We start from the raw sequence: 15,586 nt of genomic DNA, 5'->3' as shown, positions 1-15,586 counted from the left end.
TTGCTTAAGGAATTAAATGCAGTACCTTCTTCTCCTCTTCCAACTAGTGTATTATCTAAGGCTGCCAGAGGATCAGGTAAGCCACCAGCTGATAAGGTGGATGCTACCGATGCCATTTTAATGGGAGATAGATCAAATTATCATACTCCCCCTTTTATTTTCACTTCTGAGATCTACAATAGAAACTTGCATAAATGCTTGATTGATTTAGGGGTTTCATCAAATATAATGTCAGCATTAGTTTGCTCCAAACTAAATATTGAACCCCAGAAATCTGTAGTTCATATTGTTTAGTTCGATCGGACTAAGGTTCAAGTTTTAGGAGAAATAAATTCAGTTACTATCAAACTATCTATTGATCCAAGGGTTGTTCAAATAATTTATATATTGATTGCTGACATCCCTAAGTTTTATTGTTTAATCCTTAGCAAAGATTGGTTTGAAAAACTCCATGGTTATATTTCAACGGATTGGTCTCACATGTGGCTTCCTCATAATGGGAAGCCAAATCAAATCAAAATCGACCATGAAAAGCATCTTACTCACACAATAACTGAGTTTGAAGAAGAAAATGAATTGTAGCCTTCAGTAATAATATTCTTGGTAACTATTCGACTGAATCATTTTTTGGGAACTTCACTGCTCACCAATCACCTTTCTCAACTACTAATGTCACCTCACAAGTTGAAATTTTTTCACAAATAGATACTTCTAAGTGTGTTAATGTTGTAGATAAACATGTAAATAAGCCTTTATTTTGGTCTTTTTATTTCGATGGATCTAAATACAATGATGGTGCGGGAGTAGGATGTATCTTAGTTGGTCTTGAAGGAGAGAAAGCTATGTTATCATGCAGGTTAGAATTTGAGTGTACTAATAATACTACAGTATATGAAGCCTTGATTGAAGGTCTTTATAAAGCAATAGGCCTAAATATCCAATATCTGAAAGTATTTGATGATTCCAAAATTATCATTAAAAAAGTGAGAAATACTATCCATTGTCTTTCGGGGCATCTAAAACATTATCAATCACTTGTTCAAGATCTTATAACTCATTTTCTGGCATTTGATATTTCTCCTATTCCCAGATCACAGAATGCAGCAGCAGATCTCCTGGCTAATGTTGCTTCTAAACTCCTTCCATCTGAGGATTATAGTCCAGATAGATTTTCTATTGAATTAATTTTTTGGCCATCTGTCCCAGATAATGTCACCAATTGGCATGTGTTCAATCATGATGAGGATATCCTAAATTTCTTGACATCTGAAGGATTTTATGACGATAAAATCATTGATGAAAGTGATCATGATCTTCAATTAAAATAGAAATTCAAAGAAAATCCTATTCCTAAATTTGTGGTTAAACTAGAAGATCTTTATGATATTAAGGATAGATTCAAAAAGGTCACTAATGCAAAACTTCAAAGTTCAACTTTAAGGTTTGAATTAGTAAACCTTGGTACAGATACCAAACCACAAAATGTTAATGTAGGGCTTGGACTTTCATCGATGAAAGATTTTCTGTCATCCAATTATTGAAGAAATAAAAAAAATGTTTTTTTTTTGGAATTATGAGGATCTGAAGACCTATGATACCTCTATTATTCAACATACAATTCCAATGATTTCTTACGAGAAACCTATACAACATAAATTAAGGAAAATTCACCCCAATCTTGAGAGTCAAATCAAAACGAAGTTGAATAAACTCCTTAAAACCAAAATAATCTTTCCTGTCATACATTCAAAATGGGTCTCAAATTTGGTAGCTATTAGGAAAAAGAATGGTGATATTAGGATTTGCATAGATTTTGGAAATCTCAACAAAGCATGTTAGAATGATAATTTCCCATTACCAACAATGGAAAAGATACTTCAATCAGTAGCTAGCTTCGAGTTAATGTCTTTTCTTGATGGTTTTTCAGGATATAATCAGATCATGGTACATGCAGATAATAGATTAAAGACTACATTCAGAACTAGATGAGGAACATATGCTTATCAGAAAATGCCTTTTGGTTTGATAAATTCTGGAGCTACTTTCCAATGAGCCATGGATATAAATTTCAAAGGTTTGATAAATAAAATGGTCATTGTTTACTTAGATGACATAAATGTTTATTCTAAGAAAAAGAGAAACCATTTGCATGATTTAAATCCGATCTTTGAACGTTGAAAAAAGTATGGGATTTCCTTAAATCCCAGGAAATCATTCTTTTGTCTTAATGAAGGTAAACTCTTAGGGTTTATTACATCAAAAAATGGAATATATATTGATCTTGATAGGATAAAAGATATTTTTGATATCCCTTTACCACCTAATAAGAAATATATGCAATCATTCTTGGGACAGATAAATTTTCTAAAAAGATTCGTTCCTAATTTTTGTCATATTGTTCTACCCTTGCAATCCATGATTATGAAAATTTCAGTCTTCAAATGGGGACATAATGGAAAGGAAGATTTTGACTCAATCAATAAGAAATCATTAATGCTCCTGCATTGAATACTCTGAATTTTTCTAGTCATTTTATTTTATACACTCTGGCCACTAAATCATCTTATGTTGATGTTTTAACACAAATCAATGATCAGCAAGTGGAAGCACCCATATGTTTCTTTAGTTCCAATTTACAAGGTGTTGAGCTTAATTATTCAGAAGTCAAAAAATAAGCCTTCGTTGTGTTGAAGTCTATTAAACATTTTAGACCTTTTCTCCTGAAAACACATACAAAAGTAATATTCCCATTCTCTGCAGTGAGGCAATTGCTAATTCAAAGAGAAGTAGGATAGAAAAGAGCTAACTGGGTAATAACTTTACAAGAATATGATATTGGCATTAAACTAATGAAAAATGTTAGAGGACATGGTTTTTGCAGGTTGCTAGTAGGATCTTCCAATATACCAGATCATGAAGATTTAGGTAGTAATGCACAAGTAAATGAGATAAGTATAATTGATTTTGAATCTCAATATGTTGATCTGATTTTTTACTTAATAAATGGATATGCCCCCCTGAGTTCAGCTACAAAAACAAATGTGATTTAAGGTTAAAAGCCAAACACTATGAAATTGTTGATAATGTGTTATTCAGGAGAAATTATGGTTCTGTTCTATTAAGATGCCTTGAAAAATCTAAAGCGCAAAAGGTTTTATAGGAATTTCATGATGGCCCAACTAGTGGAAATTTTGGAGGACACACTACAACATACAAAATACTTCATGTTGTGTATTATTGGCTGACTTTGTTCAAAGATACCCATCACTATGTGAGGAAAGGTAAGATATGCCAAACTCCTAGTGGGAGGCAAAGGAAACTAGCCTTTCCTTTACAACCAGTTAATATTGAGCAAGTGATTGATATAATAGGAGAGATTGTTCCTCATTCTTCCAAGCAGCACATATATATCCCTACATCCACGGAATACTTCACAAAGTGGGCAGAAGGAATTCCACTAAAGGTAGCAAATTCTGATGCGATTATTGAATTTGTTGATCATTTCATCATCATCAAATTTGGTTTACCTAATGTGCTTATCTTTGATAATGCATCTTATTTTTCTATAAATAATATAGTTGAATTTTTCTCTTAAGAGAGGTTTTAAGTTAAAATACTATGCAAATTAATATCCACAAGGAAATCGCTTAGCAGAGGCAACTAACAAAAATCTCATCCGGATTATTAAAAGGACTGTTGATCAAAACCAAAAGAATTGGCATAAATCTTTAATATTTTCATTATGGGCAAATCGTACAACCGAGAAGGCCTCAATTGGTACTTCCCCTTTTAACCTAGTATATGGGAAAGAAGCTGTTATACCACCGAATCTAAACCTCCCATCACTAGCCCTAGTATAATTCATTGAAGAAAATCGTTCTTCCTCTATTCAATTAAGGTTTTATCAAATTCTTAAATTATACGAGGAAAGAGAAAAGGCCAAGATTACTCATGCTAAACATCAAAAATTCATTAAATCCTCTTTTGATGCAAGTTTGAATAGCTCAAAAACATTACAGATTGGCGACATCATTTTGAAATGGGACAAACCACATGAAGACAAAGATAAACATACGAAATTTTAGAAGATGTGGCTTGGACCATTTTAGATCATCGAAAAGGTAGGATCATCAATGTTTTTACTGCAAGACTTAACAAGAAAGAGAGATTCTCTTCTTATGAATGGGCTTATCTTAAAGAAACTATTTCCCTATGAAGGTAACCCCTTCTTATCTGTACATATTCTTTTTATGCAAATTTTGATTTCTTTCAATAATGTTGTAAATAGTATACCATTGGCTTTCTACTATTGAAATCTCTTTTAAAACATATTGTGAATATCCACTTTTAGAAAGTAGAAACTTTCAAGGAAGTGATTACAGTTTTGGGAAATTAGATAAACATCATAAAACTCTGAGATGTTCTTTGGAATTGTGAAATCTTTCAAACCAAGAAAGCATAGTGAATCATTTTAAGTTTTATTAATTGAGAGACATTGTTTTGTAAAAATTAAAGACTTTCTATGACTAAGCATCTACATCTCTACAATTGTCATCCAATAACTCTTATGGAGTCAAATATTCACCCCATCCATTAGGACTATGGTTTTTTAGAGTGTAATTCCAAAATATATCTGATTTAAAAGATAAGAGGTCTCATTACGAGCCTGCTTACCATGATCATAGGGAACTAATTAAACTGACATTACCAATAATGTGTACCAAAACAAGGTAATGGCTTATAATCATAAGACAAGGGGTCTCATTACGAGCTAGCTTGTTCAATTCAATTACAACAAGTGAATGGCATTGTCATCTTATGGGTCCCAAACCAAGACAATGGCTTTTATCTAGAAAAGAAAAAAGAAACAACAATATATATATATATATATATATATATATATATATATATATATATATATATATATCCTTATGAATTTATCATTAAAAGATTATATTCTTAGATGGATGGGATAATGGGTAATTGATGCTTAAAAGGTAACCGTGTCGAGACTATAGACTTTTGCTAGCAGTAGTGGCTCTACCTATGACAAAAGAGTAAATTGAAAAGCTAAGTTGTAGAGGCCCCTTACTTTATCTTTAACAACCAATCAAGGCTTGAAGAAACTATAAATGTTTTCATTAATAATAAGGGCTTGTAAAAGAAATTGCAAAATTGATCAATTGTTCTTATTCAAAGTAATTTTGTTCATCTAACATATTTCAAAATAGTTTCCTTTTCCTCAATTGTTTGTACTAAATAAAGTGTTAGAAATTTCATCTTTTTAGTCAGAGATAACTGGTTCTTTCAGTGAATCGCCAATTGTTGTGCTATACAACAACCCCCATTTCAATTTTTTCTTAATATTATTCTTAGATGATAAATAGCAAATATGCTCCCTTTAGTTTGTAAAAAGAAATAAAATATTTACATATAAATGAATTTCTTTGTTTCTCACTTTTTAAATAAAAGTGCTTCAAAAAACCCTCTAAAAACAAAACACATTGCAAATCGCTTAACGTTAAGAAACAAACAATCTGTATGATATTGTTGCAATCTGAAAGTCTCAACCTTAGAGCTTCTTAAGAAAATCACTAACAAACACACGATGCGATAAAGAAATCGCATATTGCCTATCACATCGCAGATTCCAAGTGATAGGTTTAATGAGACATTGAAACTTTGCGATGCGATAAGATTCTCACATCTTGCATATCGCAATCCCAACAGAGACAAATAATACTCACCTCAGGAAAATGCGTTGCGATGTTAAATATAAATAAAGTGATAGTAAAAAGAAAACATTTTGCGAGCAGGTACATAAGGATTTCCCCAACTCTTTGTGCCAAGTGATCATACATCGCAATCACTTAAATTCAAAAGGCTTTTAGAACATGGCACCTACACCTCCCGATTTGCGACATGAAATGGCTCTTCGAATATTAAAATAATATATATTGAAATCACTCATCGCAAAATCAGAATATTGATCGCACACATTCTAATTAGGCCTTGGGAAAACTGTGATGTGATCTGTTTATTGAAGCATTTAGGTTTGACGACGTTTAATATGGTGAAACATTAAGAACAGTAATAACTTCAGTCCTTCAATACTCCTGCCTTGATTTTCGACTGTACTATTATCACCACTATCTGTTCAAACATTAACCACTCTGAAAGTTTAAGTTTATCGCTCTTTTCTATTTCATATAATTGCAGTTTGAATATGGAAGTATGCAACTAGCTAAAATTGCAAAGAAAGCCTAAAAGACAAAATCTTCCCCTCTAGTAGCCAAAGGAACAGAAAAAGTTGTGGTGATCTTAGATACGACATGCCAGGATTGTGGGAAAATTTCATGGGAAGGCATATATGATATGATGGAAAAGGAAAATCTTAAGGTAACTGAAGGACAGGAATCATCAGATGGACCTGTAGAATCTGAGGATATGTTGAGTGATTTGGCCGACTCTTTTCTTAATAAAATAGTGGCCCAACCAAAGATTTTTCCATACAATGACATGGTAAAATGGGTAGTTGAGGGCATCAATATAACAGACAAGACGCAATTTACAGCTGATGGAAGAATGTTTGGATCTTTCAAGCCTGAGGACTTGAAAAAAATGTATCACTTGCCAAAGCCTCAGAAGTGCTATAAAAAATCATTCCTTGAAGCTTTTGCAAAGGAAAACAAAATAGAGTAGGACCACATCAAATAATGGAGGCATTTCCCTAACAAACATAAGCACGAGTCATCCGGTATGTATTTTGTGGACTCTCTAGCATATCCATATTTTTATTCTACTGTAATGATGTGTAGGTTATTTAGAAGCCTCAATTTTGCTAAGTTTTCCATTGAAATGGTCCCGTTAATAGAAGCAGCATTGAATTCTTTTTTGATGGATTGGGCTAATATCCTCTCAAACAAATTGGTAGTCGAAATACTTGACTATAGGAAAAATAGGTTTACGACCACTCGAGTTGTACCCAAATTCTAAATGAGTGCCTACATAGTCAATACCATTTGTTTCAATTCCGATTTTCCCATCATGGGATGGAAATGGATTGTGTGGGACCTAACCCCTTACCGATATTTACCATAAAGACCTATGGAAAAAGAAATATAAGAAGCATATTTACAAGATTTTCCATGGCTTCATCCTACCCATTCATCAGGCATCATTAATAGACCAGCCCCTCAGTTGTCCGAGGAAGCTAGCATCAATCTAACTTCAATTGGCATTTGGTTTGGGGAAGAGTTGTTTACATAAATTAGGGTTTTTGGCAGCATTACCAACCCGCATGTCCTTCCCCTATATGTCCTAGATAAATTATTGGCTAGGGAAATATCCTGTGAGACAGTTGAAAAAGGGATTATAAAAAATCTGAAAGATGCCAAGAAATAGTTATGGCCTGCATTTCTAGTTCGCTGCGCCATTTATTCATTACATGATTATAAGCACGCCCAAATTGAAGCTGAGAAAATAGGGATTTTGAACCTAGTAGTTATTCAAAAAAGGAAGTATGATCTGATTAATGTTTCCTTTAATTTCACTACTCAGGTAAAATTTAGACAATTCAGTCATGAGAAAGATGAATTCGATGACTTCTTCAGATTAGATGAGTTGTTCTCACAAGTACACCACCTAGCGAAGATTAATCCGGGGCTAGGGAAAATGGAGCAATTCATCCAATATAGGATGCAAAGGCTTCAGACAGTGCCACTACACTTGTTGAGTATTGCACAAGTCATTCAACAAACAACGCAAAGCACAGAGCAGGAGAAAACTTCTGAGATAGCCAAGAGAAGCGACAAGGCAATGGAACAGTTGGACATAAATGTTCACATTGATCCAGTATTGATCAAAGAATGGGAAGAGTTTGATTAATAGATTAAAGGTCAGAGTAATACCGAAACTATTATCGCACCAAAATCTCCCTTAAGACAATAGCCCCTGATTCATGAGCCTGTGGTTGAAAAGGCATCCAGTAAGGATTCAACTATAAGGGAAGTTGAGATAATCCATGAGAATCCTTCATCAGAGATTATATTGAGTATTGAGGAGATCCCACCGTTGGATGTGTTTTATAGCCTTAAACACAGGGTTGTAGTCAAAAAGCATAGGAAAAAGAGGAAAATAGACCAAGTATCAGCAATTGTCTCTTAAGATGAATACATGAATGTCATTTTGAAAGACTCAGAAGTTGATCCCTCCGAAGACTTGACTAAATTATCTCAGTTTGCAGGTGCATATACAGCTGCAATGATTGATAAAGAAACTAATGTTAATCAATTGATCAAGGAAAAAGATCAAAAGATTAAACAAATTGAAGATCAACTAAAGTCTGAGAAACAGAGGATTAATCAGTAGACAATTGAAAGATAGCAACAACTATCCCAAGATTTGGAATAGCTAAAATTGGCGCGTCATCAAGAGATTAAAGCTAAGGATGAGCAAATAATGGAGCTACAAATCTCAATAGAGCAATTCAAAGAAAATCCTAAATTTGAAGAGTTCATAAAGGAAGACTTAGCAATAAATAATTTCTTATCTCAATAGCTAACCCAACTCTACCAAAAGATATCCCTCATTCATCTATTATGCATCGAAGCTAACACACTGGTAGATCAAGCGATCAAATATAGATTAGAATTCAAGGATGCAGATGACAATATTATAGATTCTATCTCTCGGAAAAACACAGAAAAGGGAAGGGCTACTAAATTACCAGTGATTGAAGAATACCATAAAGAGATATTATTCCCAAAATGGGAGATAGAACTGATCAAAATAGAAAGAGAAACTTCAAGGGCCAAGGTAGCAAGGAATAATATCATTGAAATGATAAACGATAATTTACACAGTGCCAACTTAATTTTTTAATGTACCCCTGAAAATATTCCTAAGGTAAAAGTATTGGAAAAACAATGGAAGCAAGATTCGAACACCAGAGAAAAAAAACTCATAAAATTAAAAGGCCTCAATTGGGATACGCATTGGATCTATTTGGTCAAACTGCATATCCAACAAATGACAATCAAATTTCTTGCAGATGTAGTCAATGGCATGATACCTGAACTCTCAAATGCAGTGTACACAGTCCAATTGCATGCCAAGATGAATCATCCATCGAAAGTAGAAACTATGCTCATGATTTGCCAATTAAAGCCGCAGGAGGAATGATAGATGCAATGCATATTTTTGAAGTTAGTTGCAATTCTGTTTTTGTCATGAAATTCCATATTTTTAGAGAGGTTGTTCCAACCACTCCAAGCATCTTTTACGAACAATTTTTTTTATTTTTATTATAAATACCCTTTCATGTCATTTTAGAAAGGGTCCTGAATTTGTATTAAAATTGGATTGAAGAAGAGAGCACTTCTGCACTTCTTAATTTATTTTTTGTAGAAAGCAAGGATCAAGGTTCAAACTTTTTTTGTAAGCAGATTTCAAAAGGACTTGCATTTTTGTATCTTTTTGGAGTTTTCATAATAAAAAGGAATGAACCAGACTGTTACTTCAGTAGCATGTTCAAATACCTATGGTACTTATATCTATATCATTTTGTTTCATGTTAGGCAATTTAACACTTTTGATTCAATATTGTTCTATATGTGAATGTCCATTCAATTTTGCATTTATACCACTTTTGAATATTTCTGGAATTGATATCTTAAACATGTATGCTCACAATTAATGTTATTATGATAAGTGATCTGTCTTATGTTACTTTGTTTGAAGTCATCATCATTCATGCTTAACTTCTGTAATTGATCGATTGATCTTTATTAGTGATTGATTACCTGAAGTCATCATAATCTCATAGATATTGATTTACCTGGGTTAAATATATATATATATATATATAGATATATCAGTCTCTTTTAGAAGTATTACTATTCAAGCCATCTATCATCCTTCTACATATTTTAAACACCCACACATCAAAACACATCTTTATAGGGAAATTGGTCCCATATTATCCAGTCGGAGCCACCATACCAAATGGAAAAGGAACTGTATTAAAGGTCGGACCGGGTGGTTATCCCCCAATGTTGTTGCAATGATTTTAGAGGCATCAATAGTATGATAATGTCTCATCTTAAAGATTGATAAAAGGTTGGATGTCGAACTGAGGAAAGGATTCAGAGGGATCTATGTGGATGACAGGAATAATGATGGGAAAATTAGTAGGTAGGAGATGGCTTGATGATTATTTGGACAAACTCACTTTCCCTATATCTAGAGGGATCCATGATCGAAGATTTTGATGATATCCCTCCTTTTCGTAGACATAAATCCTAGCCATGATACATTATTTCTTGCACTTGAAGGTATAATGAGATGAAGAATTCGTTGATCTATCTATCTATCTATCTATCTATCTATCTATATATATATATATATATATATATATATATATATATATATATATATATAGATAGATATATCTTGTGTGATCCCTTCTGTTCTTGATTAAACACCCTATCATTCATATGTTGGCTCGATTGGTAATGTAATAGATTGAAAGAGCGCATCTAGTGTTATATCTCTTGATTAGGTTTCTCGATAAGTACTATTGAAGTTGAATGTATATAACAAGAAGTATGGCTTATTATGAATCTAGTTGGTTGAAGGAGCTCTTCAATGAGCCTTTTGTGTAGATGCTAAAATCCACCATTGTATAATTGTGATATTATTGAGGGAGATTTATTTTTCATGAAATTCATGGTCCACGATAGCTCCAAGTATTGGGTACCACTTTATTTTGATATGGTACATTGGAAAGCTTCCAAGATCCATAATTGTTGCTTGGATGAGTAGAAGATCATCCTTTCAAAGCCTCTTGGTAAGATCAAGATCATATTTCTTCAAAGAGGGGATGGTAGTCATGGATAGACCCTACTAGGAGGGTCTCAATTGAACATAGAGCTTTTGGAGCTCTTAGAGGCTTCTGGTACTTATTGAGATATGAGCGATCATAGGGTGAGTGGTTCACCTTCCCCTATAGGTGCATTGTGTACAAGGTGTGTGGATCACCTTCCCATATGATGGTTTACATATGTGTAGGGTGAGTGGTTCACCTTCTCTTGTGGTACCCCTGTGAGAGATGCATATAGGCATTTGCTTGTTATCACATGTGGAAATGTTGGTGGGGTGTGTTTCAACCTTTCCCAACATATAGAATGCTCATTCCCTACACTCAATGGTTAACATGTCGGTGGGACATGTTTCATCCTTTCCCCATTTCTAGTATCCTACCTACGATTGTTGGTTGGAATGCATGTAGGATGTGGTTCATCCTTTCCATACTCTCAGTGGTTTTGATGCATATGGGACATTATGGTTTATCCTTTCTTTATTATGGTTGTGACATGTGAATATAGGGTGTGGTTTATCATTTCCCTATGTGTGGTTGTGAGCAATATGTGATTTATTTTTTCCCTGTTATTTCCCTAGCATCATCCTACCCATGTAGTTTGGGACACATGGGAAGTACCTCTCATCTAGCTAATGACTCGGGAAAAGTTGATAGGTATCAGAACACTACCAGTGGATGCATCATGTATTGTTGTACTCCCCATGTCTAGGATGCGTGGTGTTCAACAACTTGACTTGGGATCAAGTTTGTTTGGGGTTCCAGCTCTAGATATAATTTTGTCTAGGGAGAGTAGCAAGGTCTTATGACACACCCTCGATCAATTCTTCTTCATTATCTATATCATTATTTAGCAAAGTAGAGATGAGATTCATAGATGATACATGATAACAAAATGGCATAATGATAGATGGATTAGCGAGAGGAATTCTCTATAGTTGAGAGGGAGTGTTAAAATTGGAAACTAGAGCCAAATTTCTCTTTGATCAACTCCTTTGAAAAATATAATTATGGCATTGAAATCCTCTTTTTGAGAGGACCAAAATCGGCCTAAAGATCATCAAATTTGGATAGGGAAAAAATATTTTTTTGAAATTAAGTCTATGCATGTACAAATTGTCAAGGTCAGCTTACGGTAAATTAATCAAATAGAACCCATCTCCAGATCCTATAAAAGGAATCTCCCTCCATTAGACACATCTTATCACACATTTCTCTCTTTTAAATGGCCACATAAAGAAGCATATCTCTAGCGAAGGAGGAAGGGAAATATTGACATATTCATTGGGTCCGTTGATCAATTGAATTCCTTAGGAAGGATGACAAGTTTGTCAAAGGAAGCTTTGGGATTGTTTGAGCACCTTTCTAGGATTTTCTATCTGTTATTGCAATTCTGAGTTTTTCCTGAAGATGATCATAGACATAAGGGCATAGTTTGAGTGTTTATAGTTGGTTTTATGGAGTCAAATCTCTCTCCCAGGTAAGTCACATCTATAAGAAGCCTCTGTCAAGAAGGCCACATACCTTATCCTACTAAACAATGCATTGAGAAGATAAGCTACCACCTAGGTGGACTATAGACCAATTTTAGTTGGCATGGAGACTTATTTCGAGTCCAGATCAAGCTTATATTTGAAGTTGAAGGATGACAGATCACCATGAATGGAGGTCACAACTGTAGTAGGTTGTTTCAGGTGTATTTTGAAGGTTGTAACATTATTACTGATGCCCTAACTAGGACCAATAACCAACATAACTCCATCCCTAGTAAAATTAAAATATGATGTACTAAAGTAGTCTTCGTTGATACATGGATAGTTGACTTGATTAGATAAGTTCCTTGAAAGGCAGGTGTTATCCCTAACCAATCGAATTTTCTTCTACAGTATGATATCAGCTTGAGAAATGCATCTATGATTGAGGGAAGTGGTAGTAGTTCTCCTAATCTATTACTCAAGCTTGAACTTGAATTATTGTACTCTCTCTCTCTCTCTTAAACATTTGAAATTAATAATAAGAATATTTTACCAAGGTTTTACCCCATCTTGGGGTTTTTCCCTAGCTTGATCCATATTCCTATGGCCTCTTAGCTTAGCTTTTCCTCACCATTATTGATTTATGTTATTTATTCATTTTTTTAATGTGATAATGATTGATGTGATTTCTAATGAAATGAAATGGATTGATAATCGAGATAATATGGAACATTTAAGTAACTATCATAATTAAAGAACATATTGACAAAAAATTTACATAATTAATGCCTAGAGCTAAACCCCCAGATCTACCCTTCACATCTAAGGCATAAAAAGACTACTCCTTGAGCATATCCTCCAGCACTAAAACTACATCACAACTAGGTCTTAGAGTTTTCTGAATTAAAATAACATCCAACTTATCTGATCCAAAAAGACATTTTCGAGCTAGCTTCTTGGAAGGGCTAGCCATCGCATGACAATTATAGGAAATCCACTTCATCATGGGTCATTGATAGGGACATTCCTCTCTCTAAGAACCCCTTCAAAAGATAATTGTCTACCTTAAACAATATCCTAACAAGCCCTATGACTAATTTTAGAAATGTGTGGTTAAGAATCCCTAGGGTTCCTAGGACACTTTGAAGGCGAAAGCAGACCCAAACCCCAACTAGTCTCTACATATGTCTTTGCTAAGGAGTGAAGATTATATCGATAGCTCCTAAAAGTCCCAAGAGAATCTTCCTCTGACAAGGAAATAAGGGAGTGAAAAGAAGAAGGAATAGATGGGGAGTGTGTCAAACATCATAGAAGAGCAGAGATACTAGGATAAGATATAACCACAAAATCACTAAAAGATGTCATCAACTCAAAATAAATAGGATGCATCAAAACATGGAAATTCATAGAGGATAATGAAATAATAGTAGGTGGAGAATTATAAAGGGGGAGAGAGGTAGTCAGAGGGGGAGTTAATGATTCCAACCCTGAGAAAAAATCCAAGGGAGTAGCCTGAACCTAAGTCAAAGAGCTCTTCCCCCCTTATTTTCCAGCATCCTTTGACCCTATTTTCCAAGCCATTATTTTATAGAAGGGAGGTGTCGATGCCCCTTCTTTCACTTTTCTTATAGGCTCATGAAAACCCTCCTCTAAAACAACATCTCTAGATTTCCCAACTAATAACAAGGGCATTCCTTGAAAATATAACCAACCTCATGACATCACCGACACTGGAAGAGAACTCCTTCATAATCCACCTTTTGTAGCCTGAAATAACCCTGATATTGCAAGACCAAACTCTTGACAAGCCCTTCACTGGTATCTAAATTCATTAGAATCTAAGTGAAGGCCATTTTTCTAGACTCCTGTTACGATTTTTCGTAATCCAACAAAATCCCCAAATCATCCCCAATCCTTGTGAATATATCTATGATTAGAACTAAAGTGACAGCATGAGAATTCGAACCTAAATTAGAACAACACCCAGTTGTTCCTAGTTTGGGACGAAAAGAGGTGACTTGCTTCTTATGTGAATTTCCCTCCATGTAGGCGGGAGGAGAGGCATCTAAGTTATTTGTGTCACTAATGCTCTAAACTCCCAAATTTTATGGATGATCCCCCAATGCATTTCCCCCACAAAAACTAGAGGAAGGCATAAAACCCTTGCTAAGGTGCCTCTCACCTGGACACTCTAAGTCTCTCCTCACTTGATAAAAACCCCATCAGATGTTTTTCCACCATCACTATTCAAAATCGGTTCCATCTTTGTCCCCTAAAAAGAGATTGAGGGAACTTCTAACCAATACCCAGGGGAGGAATTGGGATTTCTAAAACAATTAGTAAACAATTCGGGCACTGGAGAAACCAACATTTGATTAACCTAGTTTACATGAGATAATCCCCAATTTAGACCCTCAAAACCCCCAATCTCTTGAAACCCTAAAGAGATTTGTGGATATGGCGATATAAAATCCAACAAGTCCAAACCTTGAAAAGAGGACAAGTGAATATCTTTAGCCCTATTTGGTAATGAGGTGAAAATATCTTACTCTCATGATCCATCTAGCAAAGGGTACTCCATTTTAGGACTTCTTATGTGGAGATTTTATCCAAATAGGCATCGAGTCTAATGGGTTTGACGAATAATCAACAAACTCTTCATCCATCTCAGCATCAACCCGTGTTGTTGGTTATACTCTATTGTTGATTTATGCTCGCCTGCAAATAATTGTAGAAACTTCAAGAAAAACTACCCATAACTACACATGTTCTCATTGAATAGCATCGCAGAAAGATATCCTAACAGTGATATCCTACTCTACCACCCACCAATAGGAGAAGACTGTCAAAGGAGAGGAAGACCATATGTCCGGACCCAAACTAAAGCAAGAAAAATTAACCTAGACCCTGAAGTTTCCTTAGACCAATTTCTTCAAGACCCGCGAACTACAGAGCCATTCGCCCTCCATAATATGTTAACCTTAAAGTTTTTGTAAGATTTGTGGGACTACATCTTCATCTTGTCGAATATATTACCCTGATTGAGGCCAGGAATTGAAATGGTGACTTAACAGCAAGGAGTGCCTTAATAGAGTACCCGATCGTCGTCTATCTAAGACCCTATGGAAAAATGCTATTATTAACCTTATTAAAATAATTTATACTAATATTTTGATATTTTTTATTTGATTTCCTTTTTATTAACTTTATTATAATATTACAAAAATATAAT

This window comes from Pinus tabuliformis, chromosome 1_1, assembly GCF_031772625.1.
Source record: "Pinus tabuliformis cultivar Carrire ecotype Pingquan chromosome 1_1, CPIR1, whole genome shotgun sequence".
In the NCBI taxonomy this organism is placed as follows: Eukaryota; Viridiplantae; Streptophyta; class Pinopsida; order Pinales; family Pinaceae; genus Pinus; species Pinus tabuliformis.
The sequence above is the reverse complement of the archived record's forward strand: the minus strand, read 5'-3'. Positions refer to the sequence as shown.